General features: G+C 39.7%; 1 protein-coding gene and 2 non-coding genes across 6 annotated transcripts in view; 2 read left to right on the forward strand and 1 right to left on the reverse strand.

Annotated features, from left to right (window-relative positions):
• FAM168A (family with sequence similarity 168 member A) overlaps positions 1-25,740 on the forward strand; it is a 199,869-nt gene that overhangs the window by 139,342 nt on the left and 34,787 nt on the right. The window lies entirely within an intron of this gene.
• LOC136176104 (U6 spliceosomal RNA) lies at positions 9,765-9,868 on the forward strand. The gene has a single exon (XR_010664485.1). It is a non-coding gene; the product is annotated as a U6 spliceosomal RNA (small nuclear RNA).
• LOC136176180 (U6 spliceosomal RNA) lies at positions 15,572-15,678 on the reverse strand. Its single transcript, XR_010664547.1, has one exon. It is a non-coding gene; the product is annotated as a U6 spliceosomal RNA (small nuclear RNA).

Raw genomic sequence — 25,740 nt, forward strand, 5'->3', positions numbered from 1 at the left:
TCTCCATGGACTTCCTACCTTAACCAGCACAGATTGTAAGGAGAAAAAAGACACAAGTAAGGAGGTAGTTGCAGTAGTGAGACATGCTGTCTCAGAGGGATATGCCACTCTATGCCAAGAACTTAACATAATAAATGGATATACTTACAAACTGCTGTGGAATAAAGTGGACATAGGGGAAGGGAACAAAGGGAACAAACTCTTCAGAGCTTGTTACCAGGAAAGCCTTCTCAGAGGTTAAGCATGGAACTAGGTCTTGAAGCACAAGGTGGAGTTCTCAGTTCCAGGTCTGGTTCTGCTGCTAATAACTGCAAGACACTGGGAGAGTCTTGCTTTCACTTCCTATCCAGGCTATGAGGGACTTACACGAGTTGTTCAGCAATTTCCCTTCCAGCTCTAACATTCTGGGCATTAATCTACAAATTTTCTTTAGCTCTCTTTCATTATAAAGCAACTGGCTAGCTCATACCCTTAATCTATTTCTTTTGCCTCTTGAAGTTTTCTATGCCCCTTCTTGGAATCCCTGGCCTTAATGAAAGGTTGAGAAACAAGGAAGGTGAGGTGAGCTCAGTATCCTTACTCAGAAACCCTCTCCTGCAGCGACTCTGTCAGTCCAGGTCTTCTTGCCCTAGGGCTCCTGACTTTCTTGGGCAAGACCAATAGGAAGCTATGGAAAGCCTTTACACAAGGATCCTCCTGAAAGAGATTAAGGATAAGCCATGTGAGTTCGTTCCCTTTTCTCACTAAATAAGTTCATGCAATTTAATTTTCTATTAGTTGTTTATGATGATTCCTGTGTGTATGTGTGCTTAGTCTCTCAGTCATGTTCGACTCTTTGCGACCCCATGGACTATAGCCTAGCAGGCTCCTCTGTCCATGGGATCCTCTAGCCAAGAATACTGGAGCTGGTAGGCATTCCCTTCTCCAGAGGATCTTCCCGACCCAGGGATCAAACATGGGTCTTCTGCGTTGCAGGAAAATTCTTTATGGTCTGAATCACTAGGGAAACCCCCATTATGATTTGTAGTTAATGAAAATATAATTTAATACTTACATTAAGTTGTACTTAGCCCTGAATGATATTTAGTATAGTATTTATATTAAGTTTCTTCTAGAAATTTAATTAGAAGAAATGAAGTAGCCATCATAGTCAGAAAAAGAGTCCAAAATGCAGTACTTGGATGCAATCTCAAAAACGACAAAATGATCTCTGTTTGTTTCTAAGGCAAACCATTCAATATCACGGTAATCCAAGTCTATGCCCCAACCAGTAATGCTGAAGAAGCTGAAGTTGAGTGGTTCTATGAAGACCTACAAGACCTTCTAGAACTAACACCCCCAAAAAATGTCCTTTTCATTATAGGGGACTGGAATGCAAAGGTAGGAAGTCAAGAGATACCTGTAGTAACAGGCAAATTTGGCCTTGGAGTACAAAATGAAGTACAAAATGGAGTACAAAGGCTAACAGAGTTTTGCCAAGAGAACGCACTAGTCACAGCAAACACCCTCCTCCAACAACCCAAGAGAAGACTCTACACGTGGACATCACCAGATGGTCAATACCAAAATCAGGTTGATTGTATTCTTTGCAGCCAGAGATGGAGAAGCTATATCCAGTCAGCCAAAACAAGACTGGGGGCTGAGTGTGCCTGAGATCATGAAGTCCTTATTGCCAAATTCAGACTTAAGTTGAAAAAAGTAGGGAAAACCACTGGACCATTCAGGTATGACCTAAATCAAATCCCTTACATTTACACAGTGGAAGTAAGAAATAGATTCAAGGGATTTGATCTGATAGACAGAGTGCCTGAAGAACTATGGACAGAGGTTTGTGACACTGTACAGGAGGCAGAAATCAAGACCATCCCCAAGAAAAAGAAATACTAAAGGCAAAATGGTTGTCTGAGGAGGCCTTACAAATAGCTGAGAAAAGAAAAGACATGAAGGCAAAGGAGAAAAGGAGAGATATACCCACTTAAATGCAGAGTTCCAAAGAATAGCAAGGAGTGATAAGAAAGCCTTCCTCAGTGACCAGTGCAAAGAAATAGAGGAAAACAATAGAATGGGAAAGACTAGAGATCTCTTCAAGAAAATTAGAGATATCAAGGGAACATTTTGTGCAAAGGTGGGCACAATAAAGGACAGAAATGGTATGGACCTAACAGAAGCAGAAGATGTTAAGAAGAGGTGGCAAGACTACACAGAAGAACTATACAAAAAAGAGCTTCATGACCCAGATAGCCACGATGGTATGATCACTCACCTAGAGCCAGACATCCTGGAATACAAAGTCAAGTGGGCCTTAGGAAGCATCACTACAAACAAAGCTAGTGGAGGTGATGGAATTCCAGTTGAGCTATTTCAAATCCTGAAAGATGATGCTGTGAAAGTGCTGCACTCAATATTCCAGCAATTTGGAAAACTCAGCAGTGGCCACAGGCCTGGAAAAGATCAGTTTTCATTCCAGTCCCAAAGAAAGGCAATGCCAAAGAATGCTCAAATTACCGCTCAATTGAACTCATCTCACACGCTAGCAAAGTAATGCTCAAAATTCTTCAAGCAAGGCTTCAACAGTACATGAACCTTCAACTTTGAGATGTTCAAGCTGGATTTAGAAAAGGCAGAGGAACCAGAGATCAAATTGCCAGCATCCATTAGATCATAGAAAAAGCAAGAGAGTTCCAGAAAAACATCTGCTTTATTGACTATGCCAAACCCTTTGACTGTGTGGATCACAACAAATTGTGGAAAATTCTGAAAGAGATGGGACTGCCAGACCACCTGACCTGCCTCCTGAGAAATTTGTATGCAGGTCAAGAAGCAACAGTTAGAACTGAACATGGGACAACAGACTGGTTCCAAATAGGAAAAGGAGTATGTCAAGGCTATATATTGTCACCCTGCTTATTTAACTTATATGCAGAGTACATCATGAGAAGTGCTGGGCTAGATGAAACACAAGCTGGAATCAAGATTGCTGGGAGAAATATCAATAACCTCAAATATGCAGATGACACCACCTGTATGGAAGAAAGTGAAAAAGGACTGAAGAGCCTCTTGATGAAAGTGAAAGAGGAAAGTGAAAAAGTTGGCTTAAAGCTCAACATTCAGAAAACTAAGATCATGGCATTTGGTCCCATCACTTCATGGCAAATAGATGGGGAAACAATGGAAACAGCGAGAGACTTTATTTTGGGGGGCTCCAAAATCACTGTAGATGGTGACTGCAGTCATGAAATTAAAAGATGCTTGCTCCTTGGCAGCAAAGTTATGACCAACCTAGACAGCATATTAAAAAGCAGAGTCATTACTTTGCTAACAGAGGTCTGTCTAGTCAAAGCTATTGTTTTTCCAGTAGTCATGTATGAATGTGAGAGTTGGACTATAAAGAAAGCTGAGTGCCGAAGAATTGATGCCTTTGGACTGTGGTGTTGGAGAAGACTCTTGAGAGTCCCTTGGACTGCAAGGAGATCTAACCAGTCCATCCTAAAGGAAATCAGTCCTGAATATTCATTGGAAGGACTGATGCTGAAGCTGAAACTCCAATACTTTGGCCATCTCATGCGGAGAACTGACTCATTGCAAAAGACCCTGATGCTGGGAAAGATTGAAGGCAGGAGTAGAAGGGGATGACAGAGGATGAGATGGTTGGATGACATCACCAACTTGATGGTCATGAATTTGAGTAAGCTCCGGGAGTTGGAGATGGACAGGAAAGCCTGGCGTGTTGCAGTCCATGGGGTCACAAAGAGTCAGACACGACTGAGCGACATAACTGAACTTAATTTATATTAAATTATAATTTCCCTGAATACAGCTGAAAATGGATGGGCTTTGATAAAGGACTGGAAGAGCTTTTGCCTATGCTGTATAGGTTCTCATTGGAATGATTTCTGTTGCTTAATGTAGTGGGGAGAGCTCCTGCTTGAAGTCAGAAGACTTGAACTTGAATCCTGGCTCTACGTGTATCTAAAAACTTCAACTGATTTTACTTTGAAAGCCTCAGTTTCCTCCTCTGTAAAGTAGGAAAAACAATACCTACCTATCTATGACTTGTCTGTGAGATTTTTAAGGAAATAAGTGATCTCTAAGAACTTTTAAAATGAGAACACAGCTAGTCAGGAGTGGTGCTGGATCAGTGATTAGGCTGACTTCTTGTCCTGGAGTTAACTGCTTGGGCAGGCTGAGGGCTCAGGGGAGGTCAGGAGGTTGATGAGGTTAGCAACTTTACTAGTGCTGATCCATTCTTTTTTGTGTGTTTTGAAGGTTGCTCTCTGACATTTGGAGGCAGAATTGGCATGCTTCCTGGACTTGTACTTCTCAAATAATCATAAGGTTTGGGGATAGGAATGGAAGAAGTCTAGAGCTTGGGGAAAAAGGATACTTGGGTAGAGATGACACCCTCTTATGCCCCATACACTGCAGAGTTGTTTCTCCTGTGGATGGGTTAGTAATAATAGCTATCTCTTATTAACTTGTGGAATAAAAATAGAGCTTCCCTCGTGGCTCAGACAGTAAAGAATCTGCCTGCAATGTGGGGAGACCCAGGTTCGATCCCTGGGTCAAGAAGATCCCCTGAAGGGAATGCCTACCCACTCCAGTATTCTTGCCTGGAGAATTCCATGGACAGAGGAGCCTGGCAGGCTGTAGTCCACGGGGTGGGAGAGAGTCAGACACAACTGAGCAACTTTCACTTATTAACAGATGGTTGGATGGCGTCACTGACTTGATGGACATGAGTTTGAGCAAGCTTCAGGAGTTGGTCATGGACAGGGAAGACTGGCGTGCGGCAGTCTGTGGGGTTGCAAAAAGTCGGACACAACTGAATGGCTGAACTGAACTTATTGACACTAATGGTTGCTCTTTGTTGAGCATCCTTTGTCAGCCACATGCAGTGTTTGGAAACTTTCCTAGTGTTCCTGACATTGGAAGAGAGCAAACTCCGCCTGAAAGTAGCCCAGAAGGTTAAACTTTATTTGAAGTCTGTTTGAAGTTTATCTTCAAAATTGATAAGAATTTTACCTTTAATCACCTTTATATAGTCATAGTTATTTTCTTTAAAATGAATACTTTAAGTTGTTTGGTAGTTTTTTGTGTTTGGTGAAAAAAATTAGCATTTCAAGAAAGTGCATCCTGTTTATTCAATGCTTTCATGTACCCTCTAGCTCATTGTTGAGTAACCACAAAGGCTCCTTTATCCAGTTTGAGAGCTATGTTGTCATTATTTTATTTAATCCTTATTAAAATATCTAAGTTTTGATAGTTGTAGATATAAGTCAAGAAAGATGGAAAGACTTGTCCCTGTCACAGAGCCAAAGCATGATAGAGCCAGAGTCACATCTAAGTTTGGATGCTCCATGTTAAGCACTGAGCTACATGTTGTCTATGTTATTTACTGCCTTACGCTTGTTTATATTTTTGTAACCCTCACTGTTCTCGGGGCTTCTCTTGTGGCTCAGCTGGTAAAGAATCCGCCTGCAATGTGGAAGACCTGGGTTTGATCCCTGTGTTGGAAGATCCTCTGGAGAAAGGAAAGGCTACCCACTCCAGTATTCTGGGCTAGAGAATTCCGTGTACTGTATAGTCCATGGGATCTCAGAGAGTCTGACGCTACTGAGTGGCTTTCACTTTCACTGTTCTCATAGGCACTCACTGTGTCCTCAGTGTTTAACCCAGTGCCTAACACAGAGTAAACTCTGAGTATTGACTGACTGAATGAATAAATGACTAAAGCATCAGGTCCCTAATAATGAAACCTTTTCAGAGATCTGTCAAGTGTCTGGCAGATTGAACTCAGAGTTTAGAATAAACATTTTCGTTCTGAGACTCTCCTTCTAAAGCAGAGATTCAGTTAATGCTAAGCCAATTCTTCTACACAGAAAAGAATATTTGTAGAGAATTCTAGATAAACAAGACTGTCCAGGAACTTCTGTTCTCCCCTCCCTTCCCAGACATTTCTCCTGAGCTTGAGAAAGCAGTACCCTAATTCACCTGTGACTCACTGACAGCTCCTAAGCCATCAGTAAAGTTATCTCAGAGTTAGGTGGTTTTTTTTGTTTGTTTCCTTACCCTCTCATACATACACTCATACACACTCTCTCTTCTCCTTCCATGTACCCATCCATCCCTGATCAGTACCATTAAGTACAGGTGTATTGTGGACAAAGCTTGAGAGTCATTGTCATAATGTTGTTGTTTTCTTAATGGCAGCTGGTTGTGAGTAGTCTGTGCATACTTTGGGAGATTGGTGAACCTCTAGTGCTAGCTTGTCTTTTCTTCCAGAATGTATTGCCTGGAGCTCCTAGGAGAATTTCTCTTCTAAAAACCCACTGGCATTGCCCATTGATCTGAAGCATTTGGAATCTAGTCCTTCCTTAAAGAAAAATCTATAGAAACCTGTTAGTAGTTGCTTTTAGGGGGATTTTGGAGGGTGGGGTGGGAAGGATTGTTTTTTGTTTGTTTATTTAAAAGATTTAAGCAAGATGGTATCCTGATAGAGTGGCTCTCTTCTTAGGATTGGAGAGACTTTTCACAAAAGGTAGCCAGTTGTGCGTTTTCAAAGGTTTATACCTTGTAGCAGTGCCATCAAAGTGTCCTCACCAGGTCTAAGAATTTGTTAGAAATGCAAATTCTTGGACCCTACCCCAGATCTACTGAATTACAAACTCCAGAGCTTCCCCAGGACTCTGTGTTTTCACAAGCTCCCTAGGTCATTCTGATGCTCAAATCTGCCATTTAGTTAAATGTTTAATAAATAGTTTTTTTCTTTTTTCCCAATTCAGTGAGCTTCTCTAGGAATATTGCCATTGTAAATGTCATAATTCCTCCAGGAAGTACCTTTTGGGTTCTGAACAGCTGAAGAAACAAAGGCCATGTGTTAGCTTGGAGACATGTCCGCTATGGCACCTGTGTCAGCTGTGACGGGAGTGGTTGGCCCCCTCCCAGACAGGTTGGTAGGTCTATGAGCAAGTTGTTCGAAACCCTGAACAGAGGAATAGAAGCTACAGTTTTCAGGAAGATGGCCAACAAGTCTACCTTTCCCCTGTACATCTTACGAAAACTAAATAATTGGCCCAAAAAATGGCTTTAAAAGGACATATGTTGGGTGAGGTCAAAGGTGTGATTACTTGAAAATTGCTCAGCTGGTGGAGAAGGTACTTGAATCTAAGTGTCTAAATCAGATTTTTGCTGTTACCACTCTCAGCAGGAAAAGAGACAGAAAAATCAATAGCCCTTGGTCTTGTTTAAGCTACAGAACCACACTTCTTGTTATCTCCAAAGGTCTCTGGCTGCCAGAGAGAGAAGCTTGGGCCATCACTGTCACAACAAATGCTGCCAGGATTGTAAGTTTCTTCTTAGTTCTTTGAACTCTCTCATCTTAGACTTGCATGGCAGGGAGCCTGAAATCTTTGTGGCCCATGAGATAAGTGGGGGTGAGCAGCCAAGACCTCTTATCTCCAGACCTTCCTTCCCTTTACCCTCCTTAGGATGGTCCCTGAGCTGAGAGAACTGAATTCAGAAGTGCAAACATGAGGGGTGGGCAGGTCCAATAGAGTTGGTCTGTTCTGAGGAACTCTGTTGTGATTTAGGTTACTGACAGTTCTGCATTTCCTGAGGAACATGGAGGCTTTGAAGAAGTAGACTGAGTGATTGATCTTATTATAATCATTTTCATCATTTGAGTACCCATTCTCTGCCAACTCCAATGCCAGGTGTTTCTGATATAGCTTAATGATTGACTCCCTAATTTTGAATCTTATTAGCTCTATCTCACATACTAGCAAAGTAGTGCTCAAAATTCTCCAAGCAAGGCTTCAACAGTACGTGAACCATGAAATTCCAGATCTTCAAGCTGGATTTAGAAAAGGCAGAGGAACCAGAGATCAAATTGCCAACATCTGCTGGATCATCAAAAAAGCAAGAGTTCCAGAAAAACATCTACTTCTGCTTTATTGACTACAGCAAGGCCTTTGACTGTGTGGATCATAACAAACTGTGGAAAATTCTTAACGAGATGGGACTGCCAGACCACCTGACCTGCCTCCTGAGGAATCTGTATGCAGGTCAGTTAGAACTGGACACGGAACAACAGACTGGTTCCAAATCGGGAAAGGAGGACATCAAGGTTGTATGTTGTCACCCTGCTTATTTAACTTATATGCAGAGTACATTATGCAAAATGCTGGGCTGGCTGAAGCATAAGCTGGAATCAAGATTGCTGGGAGAAATATCAATAACCTCAAATATGCAGATGACACCACCTGTATGGCAGAAAGTGAGAAAGGACTGAAGAGCCTCTTGATGAAAGTGGAAGAGGAAAGTGAAGAAGTTGGCTTAAAGCTCAACATTCAGAAAACTAAGATCATGGCATCTGGTCCCATTATTTCATGGCAAATAGATGGGGAAACAATGGAAATAGTGAGAGATTTTATTTTGGGGGGCTCCAAAATCACTGCAGATGGTTACTGCAGCCATGAAATTAAAAGATGCTTCCTTCTTGGAAGAAAAGCTATGACCAACTTAGACATCATAATATAAAGCAGAGACATTACTTTACCAACAAAAGTTCATCTAGTCAAGGCTATGGTTTTTCCAGTAGTCATGTATGGATGTGAGAGTTGGACTATAGAGAAAGCTGAGCACCAAAGAATTGATGCTTTTGAATTGTGGTGTTGGAGAAGACTCTTGAGAGTCTCTTGGACTGCAAGGAGATGCAACCAGTCCATCCTAAAGGAGATTAGTCCTGAGTGTTCATTGGAAGGACTGATGCTGAAGCTGAAACTCCAATACTTTGGCCACCTCATGTGAAGAACTGACTCATTGGAAAAGACCCTGATGCTGGGAAAGGTTGAAGGTGGAAGGAGAACGGCATGACAGAGGATGAGATAGTTGGATGGTATCACCAATGCAATGGATATGAGTTTGAGTAAACTCCAGGAGTTGGTGATGGACAGGGAGGCCTGGCATGCTGCAGTCCATGGGGTCGCAAAGAGTCGGACACGACTGAGCGACTGAACTGAACTGAGCTCTATCATTTGATTACTCTATACCACGTATAAATGCCTGACAATGCTACTGGAAGACTTGACTAATGGTAGTTTAAACAAATAAAAGTGTATTTTTCTCACATAAAAAAAAGTCTGGAGGTCAGTGGCAGATGGCATTGATTTATCAGTCCTGTGATTCCAAGACTGGTATCCCCTGAATCTTTTGGCTTTTCCCTCTTGTTCTAGGATGACTACTATAGTTGTAGGCATCACCTCTGTGACCGAGGTAGAAAAAAGGTGATGGAATATTGAAATACTTTTCCTTTTACTAGAAAAACAATGGCTTTCCCACAATTCCTTCAGGAGACTATGTGTATATTTCCTTGATCAGAACTGGGCCACTTGGCTAGTCCTAAGGAATAGGAAGGCTGAGAAAGCAGGTACTTTTCCAGCCTCAGGAGGGCAGAGGGGGCTGGAAATGGGCACTGAGTTATCCAGCCCATGGTCTACCAAAATGACCTGGATGAGTAAGTTAGCTTCTCTAGTTGGTTTCCTCATCTATAAGATAAAGGTAATAGTGGAACCTACCTCATGAAAGGGTTATGAAAATTAAAGAGATCAATGTAAAGTATTCAGTAGCATGATACTTGACACACAGTAAGTAATAGTATTATTTTTATTGCTAGTGTTATTATCACCTCAACTCTGCAAAGTTATTATTGTTCCATTTTACATGAGGAAGCTAAAGCTCAGTAAGTGGAAATAATAGTTTGCCTCGTGCTTGCTTAGCCAGCACATATACTAAAATTGGAACAATACAGAGATTAGCATGGCGCCTACGCAAGAATGGCATTCAAATTTGTGAAGTCTTCCATATTCTTTTAAAAAGATAGTTTGCCTAAATTCACAGAATTTGAAATGATGAAACATACTAGGACCCATATCTAAATCTAAAGTCCATGCTCCTTTTTCTGCAGTGGCGGTTGAGTCAGCTGAGAAATGGTGGTTAGCTGTTAAGTCCCTTTTGACCAGACTCATGGCCTCAGCCATATAGGCTGTGTGATTAGGAAAGGAGGGAGGCTAAAAAATAGAGTAAATTTGCATCTCCTAGAATAATGGAAATAAAAACAAAAATAAACAAGTGGGACCTAATTAAACTTAACTTTTGCACGGCAAAGGAAACGGTAAACAAGGTGAAAAGATGACCCTCAGAATGGGAGAAATTAATAGCAAATGAAACAACTGGTAAAGGATTAATTTCCAAAATATACAAGCAGCTCATACAACCCAGTACCAGAAGAACAAACAATCCAGTCAAAAAGTGGGCAAAAGACCTAAACAGACATTTCTCCAAAGAAGACATACAGATGGCTGATAAGCACATGAAGAGATGCTCAGTGTTGCTCATTATTAGGGAAATGCAAATCAAAACTACAATGAAGATATCACCTCACACCAATCAGAATGGCCATCATCAAAAAATTCACAAGCAACAAGTGCTGGAGAGGGTGTGGAGAAAAAGAGAACCCTCTTGTACTGCTGGTGGGAATGTAAATTAATACAGCTACTATGAAAGACAGTATAGAGATTCCTTTAAAAAACTGAGAGTAAAACCGCCATATGACCCAGCAATCCCACTTCTAGGCTTAAACCCTGAGGAAACAAAAACTGAAAAAGATACATGTATCCCAGTGTTTGAAGCACTATTTATACTAGCTAGGACATGGAAGCAACCTAGATGTCCATCAACAGATAAATAGATAAAGAAACTGTTGGGGGGAGTGTGTTAGTTGCTCAGTCATCGGTCTGACTCTCTGTGACCCCATGGACTGTAGCCCGCTAAGCTCCTCTAAGAAGCTGTGGTACATATATACAATGGAATACTACTCAGCCATAAAAAGGAACACATTTGAGTCAGTTTTAATGAGGTGAATGAACCTAGAGCCTATTATACAGAGTGAAGTCAGTCAGAAAGAGAAAAACAAATATCATATATTAACACATACATATGGAATCTAGAAAGATGGAACGGATGAACCTGTTGACAGGGCAGCAATTGAGATGCAGACATAGAAAACAGACTTATGGACAAGGGCAGGATGAGGAAGGAGAGGGTGAGATGAGTGGAGAGAGTAGCATGTAAGTGTACACCCTACCATATGTAAAATATAGATAACCAATGGAAATTTGCTCTATGACTCAGGGAACTCAAACTTGGGCTCTGCAACAACCTAGAGGGGTAGGAAAGGGTAGGAGGTGGGAGGGAGATTCAAGAGGAAGGGGACAGACATACACCTGTGGCTAATTCATGTTGATATATGGCAGAAATCAAACCAAATATTGTAAAGCAATCATCAATCAATTAAAAAAAAAGAGTATGTTTGGACAGTGAGAACACAAACAGAAGACCCTCCTGGGACATATAAAGACCAAGAGAAATATGACCAAAGAGATCATCATTGGATTGATACTAGATCCACAATATTGAGGGATGAGTACTTGAGAAAAATGGAAATATAATTTGATAAGAGCTTTAAGAAAAGCCAGTTAGAGTAGCTAGAGGGACTTCCCTGATGGTCCAGGGGTTAAGAATCCACCTACCAATGCAGGGGACATGGGTTCGATTCCGTGGGATCTTCCTAGCAAGATCCTACATACCTCTGTGACTAAGCCCATGGGCCACAACTGCTGGACCTGATGCCCTAGAGCCTGTGCTCCACAACTGGAGATGCCACCACAGTGAGAAGCCTGCACACTGCAATGGGGCAGTAGCCCCCACCTGAAACTAGAGAAAGCTCAAGCCCAGAAACGAAGACCCATTGCAATTAAAAAAAAAAAAAAAAAGAGTAGCCAGAAGGGACCCCTAATCAGGTCTGGAGAGATGAAGATTATGGGAGACTTCTTAAAGAAGGGAATAAAGTGAAGGGCAAGGGAAGGACAAACCGAGCACTGGGGGTAGCCTGAATAGTGATAGTTGAATGGAGTATGCTAGAATAGTTGTGTGTTTGGTATTGGTGAAGTACCAGGCCAAGATTGGCAAAAGAGGAAATAATAGGAGCCAGAATTGGAGAGTCTTTATGTCTTGCTAAGAAAATTTGTAACTTAATCCTTAGCAATAACCTTTATCCTTGTTTGAATACTTGTTTGAAACTTTATCTTTGACCACCAGAGTAGCAATTTTGAAAGATCTCTCTGGATGAAGATGGATGGATTGGAGAGAGAGAAAATAGAGGTCAGAAGATAAGTTAGGAGGCCCTAAAAATAGTTTGGTCAAGTGATGTGATCAAGGAGTGGTATTTGGGATGGAGAGGAGAGGACATCTTTGAGACATTTTTAGATGGAACAGTGGCTTACATTCAGTAGACATTTAATATGTGTGGAATATAAATTAGTAAGTTAGGACTGGATGTTGGATTTGGGCAATAAGAGAAAGGAGGAATCTGGACTTATCTCAAGCTTCCTCTGGCTTAGGTGACAAGTTTGCACAGTTATGCCTTTTTCACTGAGTTTTTGGCAGTACTGAGGCCAGTGTGTGTCCTTTAAGATGTTTCTCAGATAATTTTCTCATAACACTTGAGGAATCTGCTTTTAATCTAGTGCTGGGATCCTCTGAGCCACCAGGGAAGCCCTCTAAATTTAATACAACTCGGTAATTACATGGCAAGGTGGTGCTAGTCTCATTTTACAGATTTGGAAACTGAGGTACAGAGTAGTTAAGTAACTTACCTGGAATCATTCACCTACTCATAGTTGAGAGATATTCTTTTCTCTATAGCATGTAAAGCTCTTGAACTTCCCCTTGTGATTTCAACTGATTATAGGCCACAATAAAACAAACCATAAAATTTAGAAGATTGGATTGATCTGGTTACTCAGCTGTTAAGATGAGGCCATGAGTTAATTGTAAATCAGCGCAACTTCTAATTCAATCCAACAGACTGTACAGTATCATTTTCGTTACACAAAGAATGATCTACTGATGCCTCCTTTGTGTTAAGAGGAAAAAAATTAAAACTCATAGAGAGAGTCCACCATTTCCCTATCATTTTTCTTTATCAGATCTGGTTTCAGTCTTAACTGTCACTAAGATAACCATGAGCAAATTACTTATTTTTGCAGAGCCTCAGTTTTCTCACTTCTAAAAATATGGGAGATGTTCATTTAATAGTTGCTGTTAGTATTATTTTTCAAATGCAGAAAGAGATTCAGGATTTGATAAGGATTATAAGTGCTTTGCCCAGGTCAGATAGTAACTTAGTGGCATCTCTAAATAAGAAATGTGTTGAAATGGAAGCATTTTCTGGGGATCCTTGAGCTGAGACATGGTTCATAATTTAGTTTATTGGAAAACCCAGTCCTGATCCAGAGACAGTACATTGTCTCTTTTTTCTAGACCTCTACACATTATTTTTCAACAAAAATGAGATTATATGCTATGTTCTGTCCTGTAACACCTTAGTTTGTTTAAGGAATTATGAATTGTGTCATTTAGATTTGCTTTAGATAATGCTGTTAGTCGACATTGAGGTTGCTTTAACTTTCACTATTCATCAATAGCACAAAACAGAAATAACAGACTGAAAATAATGGAGAAAAAAATGCAAAAGTGTGGGGACACTGATATTTACCCATTTTTAAAGAAACAAAAATGCTTTAAGAGGAGGAGCTAAGATGGTGGAGGAATAGGACAGGGAGACCACTTTCTCCCCCACAAGTTCATCGAAAGAACATTTGAACGCTGAGCAAACTCCACAGAAATGCTTTAAAATGCACAAAAGGTTGTAATACACAATATACACACAACTGCACACAAAAAGTTTCCTGTATTCAAAGCATAATAACTACCTGTATTCAAAGGCATCACTGACTCAATGGACATGAGTTTGAGCAAGCTCAGGGAGTTGGTGATGAACCGGGAAACCTGACGTGTTGCAGTCCATGGGGTCACAAAGAGTCAGACACGACTGAGTGACTGAACTGAAAGCATAATGACTGGTTCAATGTTTCTACAAAAAAACACACTAAGATGGCTTTTGACTAGCCTCTGCTTGGCCAAATGGCGATAGCTCTACTCATCTGGAGCCATGTAAGGGAAAGGGAAAAGCAGGAGTGAGGGACGTGATTGAAGACTGAGAAGCTTTTCATTAAGTAGTCTTAAAATCTACAGGTAAATGCAACTATTTTCAAAAGTGGTAGGGGACTAAAGCACTTACCGCTCTGTGCCAAGTATTTATGCTAGGTATTTTGCATGCTCCCTCTGTTAATTTTGAATCCACACTTGCCTCCCTTCAGAGCCCCTGTTGTTCCTACTGGATTATGATGGCTACCATAGGACGTCCAGAGCAGGAAATTCCTCCTGACTGTCAGTAGGAATATTGAGATGGGTGTCTACAAAGCAAGTTCAGGACTTCCCTGCTTTCTTCCCTAGCCACTCACATGCAGATATAGGAGAAGGAAATAGGACTGGTCCCAACATAAAGTGTTGTTGTTGTTCAGTCGCTCAGTTGTGTCCAACTCTTTGAGACCCCATGGACTACAGGATACCAGGCTTCCCTGTCCTTCATTGTCTCCCAGAGTTTGCTCAAACTCATATCCACTGAGTCAGTGATGTCATCCAGTCATTTCATCCTCTGTCACCCCCTTCTCTTCTTGCCCTCAATCTTTGCTTAGCATCAGGGTCTTTTCCAGTGAGTCAGCTCTTTGCATCAAGTGGCCAGAGTATTAGAGCTTCAGCATCAGTCCTTCCAATGAATATTCAGGGTTGATTTCCTTTAGGATTGACTGGTTTGCTCTCCTTGCTGTCTAAGGGACTCTCAGGAGTCTTCTCCAGCACCACAGTTCGAAAGCATCAGTTCTTTGGTGCTTAGTCTTCTTTATGGTCCGACTCTTAAATCCGTACATGACTCAAAAAACATACAACAAACAATTAAATAAATTATTGTCTATTTTTTAAATACCAAAACAGAGGCTCTGAGAATTGATTTGCCTAAAGTCACAGAGCTAATAAGTAAAAGAGCTGGGATTTGAATCTAGGTCTACCTATAAATGAAATTCTTGCTGTCTCTAAAACACTGTGCAGTTTGTCTCAACTTGACACCTCCTCTAAATGTCCACAACAGTGTTGTTTGTTTTTTTTCCCCAATTATTTTTATTAGTTGGAAGCAAATTACTTTACAGTATTGTAGTGGTTTTTGCCATACATTGACATGAATCAGCCATGGATTTACATGTGTTCCCCATCCTGAACCCCCCTCCCACCTCCCTCCCCATCCCATCCCTCTGGGTCATCCCAGTGCACCAGCCCGGAGCACTTGTCTCTTGCATCCAACCTGGACTGGCGATCTGTTTCACCTTGATAATATAACATGTTTCGATGCTGTTCTCTCAGATCATCCCACCCTTGCCTTTTCCCATAGAGTCCAAAAGTCTGTTCTATACATCTGTGACTCTTTTTCTGTCTTGCATATAGGGTTATCATTACCATCTTTCTAAATTCCATATATATGCGTTAGTATACTGTATTGGTGTTTATCTTTCTGGCTTACTTCACTCTGTATAATGGGCTCCAGTTTTATCCATCTCATAAAAATATGGAACGCTTCACGAATTTGCATGTCATCCTTGCGCAGGGGCCATGCTAATCTTCTCTGTATCATTCCAATTTTAGTATATGTGCTGCGGAAGCAAGCACAACAGTGCTACTTGTTTGAATCAGCACTAGGGGAAGGTACATGGTCTGAACAAAAATAACACTCTACTTAAAAGTCTCTCTTGTAACTAACTCATAATTGCAGCAGCCTCTCCAATCCAGAAGCCAGACCAAATTGGAGGGAAAGGGAGTCAGGTTAGTTGCTAAAATTCTTTTTGTCCTTCTTCCCAGTTGTCCTACAGCTCTTTGTATTTTCCTCTTTGACAGCCTTTTTGGGAAGATACCGAATACCAGGGTTACTTAAATGTCTTTCTCATAGAGGAAAAGAGTTCATAGAGGGCAAAGATTGTCTTTTCATTTTGCACTTATTGTAGTACCTAAAGCATAATAAGTGTTAAAGTACTTATTTATTTAATTGAATTGACCATAGCTTGTTTATTAGCTCACTTTTGAAGGCAATCACATAGGTATTAACTTTTAATATATACACAATTCCAAAAAGGTTGAATTTCTGGCCTTCTAGCCCACAGCTAATTCAAGCACTGGGAAAGGGCTAGCTAAGAAAGTCTAAAAGGTTGCAGGTTTCAGGATGATAAAATGAATGTAAGAGTGTTAACTACCTGAGCATAGATAAAAATGCATTTGGATCTATGCCCCTAATTTCCTCCATTTTTAAGGAGGAAAAATATCTTTTCTTCATTTGAAATGGAAAATTCCTCTATATCCTCCTACTTCTTCAGGCTGTCATAGCCACTCTGTTCCTTTACTATCAACATTTTTACTTACATTTTAACATAGCCTACTGTTCCAATAGCTTCACTAAATCTGCTTTGTGTCCAGTTAAAAAGCAGTATTGTCATATTTTTAAAATTTTTTAAAAAGATTCAAGAATTTACTCTCTATAGAAGATCTATTTTACAGTCACAGATACAAAAAAGTTGAAAGTAAAAGAATGGAAGATGATGATGTAACAGGAACCATGAGGAAGCTAGGGGAGTATACTATTATCAGACAGAATAGACTTTAAAATAACAAAATGTTACTAGAGATAATGAAGGACATTTTATAATAATGAAGGAGTCGTTCATGAAGATAAAACAGTTATAAACATATACTTCATAACAGAGCCCCAAAATACATGAAATAAAAGCTAACAGAAATGAAGGCAAAAGACAGTTCAACAGTAGTAGTTGAAGACTTCAGTACCTCTCTTTCAATAATGGGTTGAACAACTATGCAAAGGATCAACAAAGAAAAAGAAGACTTATACAGCACTGTACACCAACTACACCTAACAGATATCTGTAGGACACCCCAACAACAGTCTTTGACAATCAGAAGAATTTAATTATTTTCTAGTACACATATAACCTTCTCCAGTATAGACTATGTGCTAGGCCATAAAACAACTCTCATTTAAGAGTGAACTCATACAGATTATGTTCTTCAATCACAGTGGATTAGAATTATAAATCAATAATAAGTTTACAATTTAGTGACAAATAACGTGCTCCTGAATAATCAGTGGGCCAAAGAAGAAATCACAAGCAAAACTAGAAAATACTTGGAGATGAGTGAAATACACCTGACCAAGACTTACAGGATATAGCTAAAGTAGTACTTAGAAGGAAATTTATAGCTATAAAAGCCTATATTAAAAATGAAGAATAACCTCAACTCAGTAACCTAACCTCTTACCTTAACACTCTTGGGGGAAAAAAGAGCAGACTAAACCTTAAGCAAGACAAGGAAATAATAAAGATTAGAGCAAAAATCAGTGAAATTAAAAAAAAATTTTTAATCAATAAACCAAAAGTTGTTTCTTTAAAAAGAGCCACAAAATTAGCAAACTTTTATCTAGACTGATTAAGAATAAAAGAGAGAAGACTTAAATTACTAAAATGATATAGGGAGCATTACTACTGACTTTACAGAAATAAGGATTATAAGGGAATACTATGAACAGTTGTATGACAACAGATCAGATATCTAGGTGAAATGGATGAATTGTATATGGCCCCTGACTTAATAATGATGGTTTGACTTGGGATTTTTCACCTTTGCAATGGTGTGAGATTGTTACATATTCAGTAGAAGCTATACTTCAGATTTTGAATTCTGACATTTTCCTGGGCAAGCAACACACAGTATTGTAGTTTCTCATGATGCTGGGCAGCAGCAACGAGCAGCAACGAGCAGCAACTCCCAGTCAGCCACATGATCATGTGGATAACAACCAACACACTTAAAACCATTCTGTACTCACACAACCATTCTGTTTTCAACTTTGAATACAATATTCAATAAATTAACTATGTAATACCTTATTTTAAAACAGACTTTGTGTTAGATGATTTTGTCCCTCTATAGGCTAATGTAAGTGTTCCAAGCATATTTAATTGTAGGCTGCCGCTGCTAAGTCGCTTCAGTCATGTCCGACTCTGTGCGACCCCATAGACAACAGCCCACCAGGTTCCTCTGTCCATGGGATTCTCCAGGCAAGAACACTGGAGTGGGTTGCCATTTCCTTCTCCAGTGCATGAAAATGAAAAGGGAAAGTGAAGTCGCTCAGTCATGTCCGACTCTCAGCGATCCCATGGACTGCAGCCTATGGACTCCTCCATCCATGGGATTTTCAGGCAAGAGTACCGGAGTGGGTCGCCAGTGCTTTCTCTGAATTGTAGGCTAGGTTACGCTATCATGTTTGGTAGATTAAGTATATTAAATGCATTTTCAACTTATCAGGACGTAACCCCATCATAAGTCAGGGAAGATCTGTACTAGAAAGACAAGCAACCAACCAACCAACTTCCCACAAAGAAAAGCCCAGGACAGGATAGCTTCATTGGTGAGTTCTAACAAATATTTAAATAAGAATTAACACTAACCCTCCTCAGACTCCTCCAAAAAATAGAAGAGGGGGGAATCATTCTATAAGGCAAATATTGTCCTGATACCAAACCAGACAAAGACATCATAAGAAAACCACAGACCAATATCCCATAAATGTGAAAGTCCTCAACAAGATACTGGCAAAATGAGCAATAACTTATAGAAATGGTTATATTATATACTACAACCAAGTGGGGTTTATCCCAGAGGTGCAAGAGCCACTCATAATAGGAAAATCAATCAGTGCAGCACACCATATTAAAACATTAAAGTATAGAACTCACATAATCATCTCTATAGATGAAGAAAAAGTTTTTGACAAACTCTGATACCCTTTCATAATTTAAGAAAACAAAGAAATAAACAAGCACTCCAGCAAACTAGGAATAGAAAGAACTTCCTCAGCCTGATAAAGGACATCTGTGAAAAGCCATGGCTATCATCATACTTAACAGAAAAGGACTGAATGCTTTTCCTGTAACATTGTGAACAGGACAAGGATGTCCAGTCTCATCCCTTCTATTGAACATTGTGCTGGGGCAGCTGGGCAAGAAAATGAAATAAAAAGTCATCCAGATTGGAAAAGAAGAATTAAAACTGTCTGTATTTGCAGATGAAATGATTTGCATATAGAAAATTCTGAGGAATCCATGCAAAAACTATTAGAACTAGTAAATGTGTTCAACAGTGTTGCAAGATACAAGATCAATACACAGAAGTCAATCTATACAGTTGTAGTAAACAATCCAAAAATGAAATTATGAAGCAATTCTGTTTATAATAGCATCAAACAAAAAAGGAATAAATTTAACAAAAGCATAAAATTGTTTACTCTGAAAACTGCAAAACATTCTTGAAAGAAATTATAAATCTAAATAATGAGAAAAATGCCCCATGTTCATGGATTGAAAGATTTAATATTTTTAAGATGGTGATACTTTCCCAGTTGATCTCCAGGTTTGACGCAATCCCTATCAAAATCCCAGCTGACTTATTTGCATATTTCGACAAGCTGTTCCTGAAATTCACACAGAAATTCAAAGGATCCATATTAGCCAAAACAGTCTTGAAAAAGAATAAATTTGGAGGACCCACACTTCCCAATTTCCTAGAGTTATTAAAAAGCTACAGTAATCAAGACCACATGGTTCAGGCATAAGGCTAGATGTATGGGTCACTGGAATTGTATCGAGTATCCAGAAGTAAGCCCTTGCATTTACAGTCAGTGACTGTTTAACAAGGGTACCAAGAACAATTCAGTGGAGGAAAGAATAGTCTTTTCAACATATGGTGCTGGGACAACTAGATAATCCACACATGAAAGAATGAAATAGGATGCCTGCTTTACACCATATGCAAAAACTAACTCAAAATCGTTCAAAGACCTAAATATAAGAGCTTGAACTATAAAATTCTCGTAAGAAAACTTGGAGATAAATCTTTGTGACCTTAGATTTGGCAAGGGTTTCTTAGATATGACACCAGTAGTAGAAGGAGCCAAAGGAAAAAAATATGTAGATTGGATTTCATTAAAGTTAAAAAAGCTTTTGTACTTCAAAGGACACCATCAAGAAAGCAAAAAGACAGTCCACATATTTGGGATAAAATATTTGCAAATTACCTGACTAATAAGGGACTTATACCTGTGTCTGTATGTCAAGAATTCTTACAACTCAATAATAAAAAAAAAAAACCCAATTAAGTATGCAAAGAATCTGAATAGGCAGTTATCCAAAGATGATGTACAAGTGGCTGATAAACATAGGAGATGTTTAACATTAGTCATCAGGGAAATGCTGATTCAAAACTACAGTGAGATTCTGCTTAATACCCTTAAAATGGCTGTAATTAAAAAGGCAGGTAGTAACAAGTGTTGGCAAGCATATGGAGAAATTGAAACTCTCATAGACTGCCTGTGGGAGTGTAAATCTGGTATAGTCATTTTGGAAAACAGTGTGGCTGTTCCTCAGGTGATTTCCTATCTCTATGGCCTTGCTTATACTGTTCTTTTTATTTGGGAATGCCAATCCTTTTATCTTTGCCTGTCAGAATCTTGCCTGTCCCACAAAGCCCAGCTCAGATTACAATTCCCCAAGCCTATATTCTTAGGTTCTGCTAGGTTGTGTGTCTCTTTTTAGTATTAAAAAATCGCTTTTACTGATTCCCATTGTTTCAGATTCTTCCTAACACTTGATACTGTCAGACTTATTTGTTAATGTTTATTAGTCTGATAGGTTTGAAGTGATATTATATCCCATCTACTTGAGTTTTGCTGATTACTAGTGTCTTTGAACATCTTTTTCTTTTCTCCTCCATCTCCTGAGTCATTTGAGTGATTTTTTTCCTGTGAATTGCATGATGAGATTCTGTTGGCTTATTTTCATTTTCTTATTGATTAATATGAGTTCTTTATTCTGGATACTAGTTCTTTTTTCAGTTCAGTTCAATCGCTCAGTCATGTCCAACTCTGTGACTCCATGGACTGCAGCACGCCAGGCCTCCCTGTCCATCACCAACTCCTGGAGTTTATTCAAACTCATGTCCATTGAGTCAGTGATGCCATTCAATCATCTCATCCTCTGTCATCCCCTTCTCCTCCCACCTTCAATCTTCCCTAGCATCAGGGTCTTTTCCAATGAGTCAGTTCTTCACATGAGGTGGCCCCAGTATTGGAGTTTCAGCTTCAGCATCCATCCTTCCAATGAATATTCAAGACAGATTTCCTTAAGGATGGACTGGTTAAATCTCCTTACAGTCCAAGGGACTCTCAAGAGTCTTCTCCAACACCATAGTTCAGAAGCATCAGTCCTTTTTTAGATGTGTGATAAATATCTTTTCTCACTCTGTGCTTGTTTTTTTAACTGTTTATATTATTATTATATATTATAATAGCATCTTGTCATACAGATTTAAATTTTGATAAGTTAAATTTATCAACCTTTTATGGTTTGTTTTGTTTGTTTTGATCTCATCTAAGAAATAGTTTCTAATCCCAAGGTCATACTGATATTCTACTATTTTTTTCTAATAGTTTTAAACTTTTTGTTTCTTTAACTCAGGTCTTTGATCTTTCTGAAATTGGAGAAGTGTGAGGTGGGATCTAATATTCTTTTCTTCACATGGAAAACCAAGTATCCCAGTAAATTTTACTGAATCTGAACAAGATTCTTCCCTTTACCAGATCTTTACCACTGTTGTGAAACACAACAGTGAAATGAAAGAGTGAATTGATCTGAAAGGGAAAGGGACTCATGGACCAAATCATCAATTTGGAAAATTTCAACTGCTTTTTTCTTTTATAAGAAAGTGCAGGGAGAGCAGAAATCTTGCACCAAACAATCTATAAAGTGCTGACTACCTCCCACCTGTCTTATACCAATAGATTTGGGGTGGGGTAGGGAGCAGCAGCTGGAGAAGGCAATGACAACCCACTCCCGTGTTCTTGCCTGGAGAATCCCAGGGACAGCGGAGCCTGGTGGGCTGCCGTCTATGGGGTCGTACAGAGTCAGACATGACTGAAGCGACTTAGCAGCAGCAGCAGGGAGCAGCAGCAGCACACTCCTGGATTGGTGATTGAGACAGACTAGGTCATCTATTTTCCATTAAAATTTCTCTCATACTGGCAGACAGGGAACTTTGGAAATATGTTTTAGGTTTGTAAAACAATATTTTATCCTGAGCAATAGCACAGATTTACTTGCACAGATTTGCTTGCTAAGTCGCTTCAGTTGTGTCCGACTCTGTGCAACCCCATAGACGGCAGCCCACCAAGCTGCCCCGTCCCTGGGATTCTCCAGGCAAGAACACTGGAGTGGGTTGCCATTTCCTTCTCCAATGCATGAAAGTGAAAAGTGAAAGTGAAGTCGCTCAGTCATGTCCGACTCAGCGACTCCATGGACTGCAGCCCACCAGGCTCCTCCGTCCATGGGATTTTCCAGGCAAGAGTACTGGAGTGGGGTGCCATTGCCTTCTCCTAAGTATATGCTCTCTCTAAGTATATGCTTACTTAGGAGCAATTTTATTATTAGCTTTAATATAGCCCATTTTCTTATTTCTGTTTTTTGTGATTTTTTTTTTCCACTAAAGACTTTATCAAGCTAAGTCTGGTCTGGTTTTAGCATCCTTTCTCTTCTTGGCCAACCATGGTGGATGACCCACAGGTTGGTGCCTCCCACCTGATGGGTGAGTTCTCCCTGAAGGTGCAGCATAACTGGAGCACAGTTGATTACTGGATAGTCCTCCCTTTCTTGTTATCTCAGGGGGAGTTGCCTTGCCACAACTAAGAAAAGTGCCTCACTTACACCCTTATATCACCCTGGGGCTCAGCAGTGGGAGGCTGGTCAGGTGGGCTTTGAATCCATAGTATAGGCAACCTCAGATTCAGGTCAATGGGCTGATCTGGAGCCAACACTGCCTGGCTGCTGCCTCCTGCTGTCGACCTACATTCTCACCAGGATAGTACTCCTAGCAGCCAGGCCTCCAAACTAGTAAGAGCAATTAAGATTTAGGCCTTTTTTCCCCCTGGAACTCACAGATTCAAGGGTCCATTTAATTTTTCTTTCCTCCTGCTTATTAAAGAAAAGAGAGAAAAAGCCCACAAACTGCAATTAAAGTATTTCCCATCTTTACTTTAGCCTGTCAACTCAAAGCAGTAAAAACGATTTTGCTATCAGGATGTAGTTTTGTGAGCTCTGTCTCCTAAACATCTTTGTAGTTTCCCTCTGTCCCATTGTTACTGTTTTAGCTTTGCCTTTGGGCTGTTGCCACAACTTCCCATCTGGTTCCTCCTCTGATCTCATCAACTCCGTACCCCTCTCTATATTGCTACTAGAGTAGTTTTTATAGAACACAAATCTGAAACTCCCCAGTTTAAAATCCTCCAATGGATTCTTTTGTTTATTTTGTTTATTATTTTTTTTCAATGGATTCTTTTTATAAATTAATTAATTTAATTTTGGCTGTGCTGGGTATTCGTCATTGTGTTCAGGCTACTTTTCATTGAGGTGCACAAGCTTCTCATGTGACTTCTCTTGTGGAGCACAGGTTCTAGGCAGCACAAGATTCAGTTTGTGGCATGAAGACTCTAGAGCTCGAGCTCAGCAGCTATGGCACACAGGCTTAGTTGCTCCTCAGCATGTGGAATCTTCCTGGACCAGGGATCAAACCCGTGTCCCCAGTATTCACAGGCAGATTCTGTACCACCACCTTCAATAGATTATTTACTGATAAACTCTTACCCACACTCTGTAAACCCAGTCATGCTGAACTGTTTGCCATTTGCCTGATATGGCATATGTTTTTATGAACATATGCATGAAATTAATATATATTTCTTTATCCCTACCCCACACACCTCTGACGGGCTCATCTTATTCATTGTTCAAGGACAACTAAAATAAATAACTTTTCTTCTGAAAAGCTATTCCCACCCATCTCAGACCTGTTCTTCACTTCCTCCTCGGCATTTCAATAACATGCCAACCTTCTCTGATTTTATATCTTATATATTGCCTATAGATAGATTAATATAAATTACCTATATTATTTCCCTGTTGAACTGTAAGCTCTATGTAGAGAACCTTGCACCATGCTTATTAACACAATAAGCATTTGCTCAATGCTAACAGTGCTGATGGATAATGATGAAGAAATCTGGATTAAGTCACTTTAGGCCTTCACTGACCACTTACTACCAGTCTTATAATGTCAATTCAGTTTTTTTTTTTAAGGGAAAAGAAGAGTGATCAAGGCAGGAAGAAGATAAAATTATTTTAAGGGAAGGCGATTTTTAAATTGGGAAGTCTGGCCAAAGATGGGTGGTCAGGACAGGGAAGAGTTGAAAGAATTGAGTCTGGATTTGAACAAGAAAAAATTCAGGAAGAATGACTGATATCATATCTGTGGATTGTTGTGCTGGAGCAGGGGAAACAGACATGTTCTGTGAGGGTGGAACTAGGACCTGTAGTTTGGAAACTGTTCAGGGTTAGATTCCTTCCAAGGTTGATTTTTAGTGCAAAGTAAAGAAATTTCTTAGCCTCCAGAGCTCTTCAGAAGAAGCTTTGACTGCCTGAAGAGATTCTGAATACACCATCATTAGAAGGTATGCTGGCATAGGCTGTGTGACCAGCCATGTGGGCCACTATTGAAGATATTCCAGTGCTGGATGGCAAATTGGACTCAATCACCTCTAATCTCTCTTCTAACTCTGTAATTCAGTGCTCGTGTGATGCTTTTCAGTAATGTGAGCATGGTCTATATTAGGACACCGAGTGGGAACAGAATAGCTTTTTAAAAAAAACAACCTGAACCATCTTTGATCAAAGCAATTCTCCTGAGTAATTTCCTGTTTTCTCAGGTTTCGAATCTGAAATAAGAATATTGGCGAAGAAAATAGCAGCCAAATCTAGAGGTTTACGCAAAGCAGACTCGTGTTTTGAGGGAGGTTGGTAGAGTGGACTTTGTCTCATTCAGCCAGCCCAGTTCTGTAGCCACTCTCTTTTTACTAGTTGCGTAAGATAAATCTAAGCTTCAATATCCTCATCTATAAAATGAGACTAATATATTTCATAAAGTTAGGATAAAAATTAAATCAGATAAAGAAGTGCCTGATACAGTGCTCAGAACATATTACAAATTCAAAATATATCCTTCCTTTTGCCTTCTTCTTTCTCATTTTGAGAGAATTAAAGTGTTTGAAGTTTTTGTTTGTTTTTATTGTTTGGTTGTGTTGCTTATTTGGTTTTTTGGTTACCCCTGGTGTGGGAGGAACAGTTTTTTTTATTTTATTTGTGAGCTTCAGACCTGCAGTGCCTTCATTGCATAAGTGTCCCCCCTGCTTACAGCGACAAAATCCTCTTTGTCTTCCTGACCCAAGGAGTTAGTCTTCTACTAGCTTTTTGATACACTGCTATTTGTACTTCCTAAAGATCAGATCATTTCAGAAATGATTCCTCTTGAAAGTAATTTCTAATTTCCATATTAATCAAAAAATAGCTTTATATTTCTTCAGTCCTAATTCTAGTAACAGTAAAAGGGATTAGATTGTATTAACATCTATAAAGCAATTAAAATGTACACCTCAGAATCCCAGGAAAACTTGATCACTACTGAAGCTTTTGAGGTACAAGAGAGAAAAGCTTATTTGTGGCCAGTTATTCTCATCACTCTTGACTTCAAAAAATATAAATACAGGAGGGGCATACTTGTTTCCAA

The sequence above is a fragment of the Muntiacus reevesi genome, chromosome 9 (genome assembly GCF_963930625.1).
Source record: "Muntiacus reevesi chromosome 9, mMunRee1.1, whole genome shotgun sequence".
Taxonomy (NCBI): Eukaryota; Metazoa; Chordata; class Mammalia; order Artiodactyla; family Cervidae; genus Muntiacus; species Muntiacus reevesi.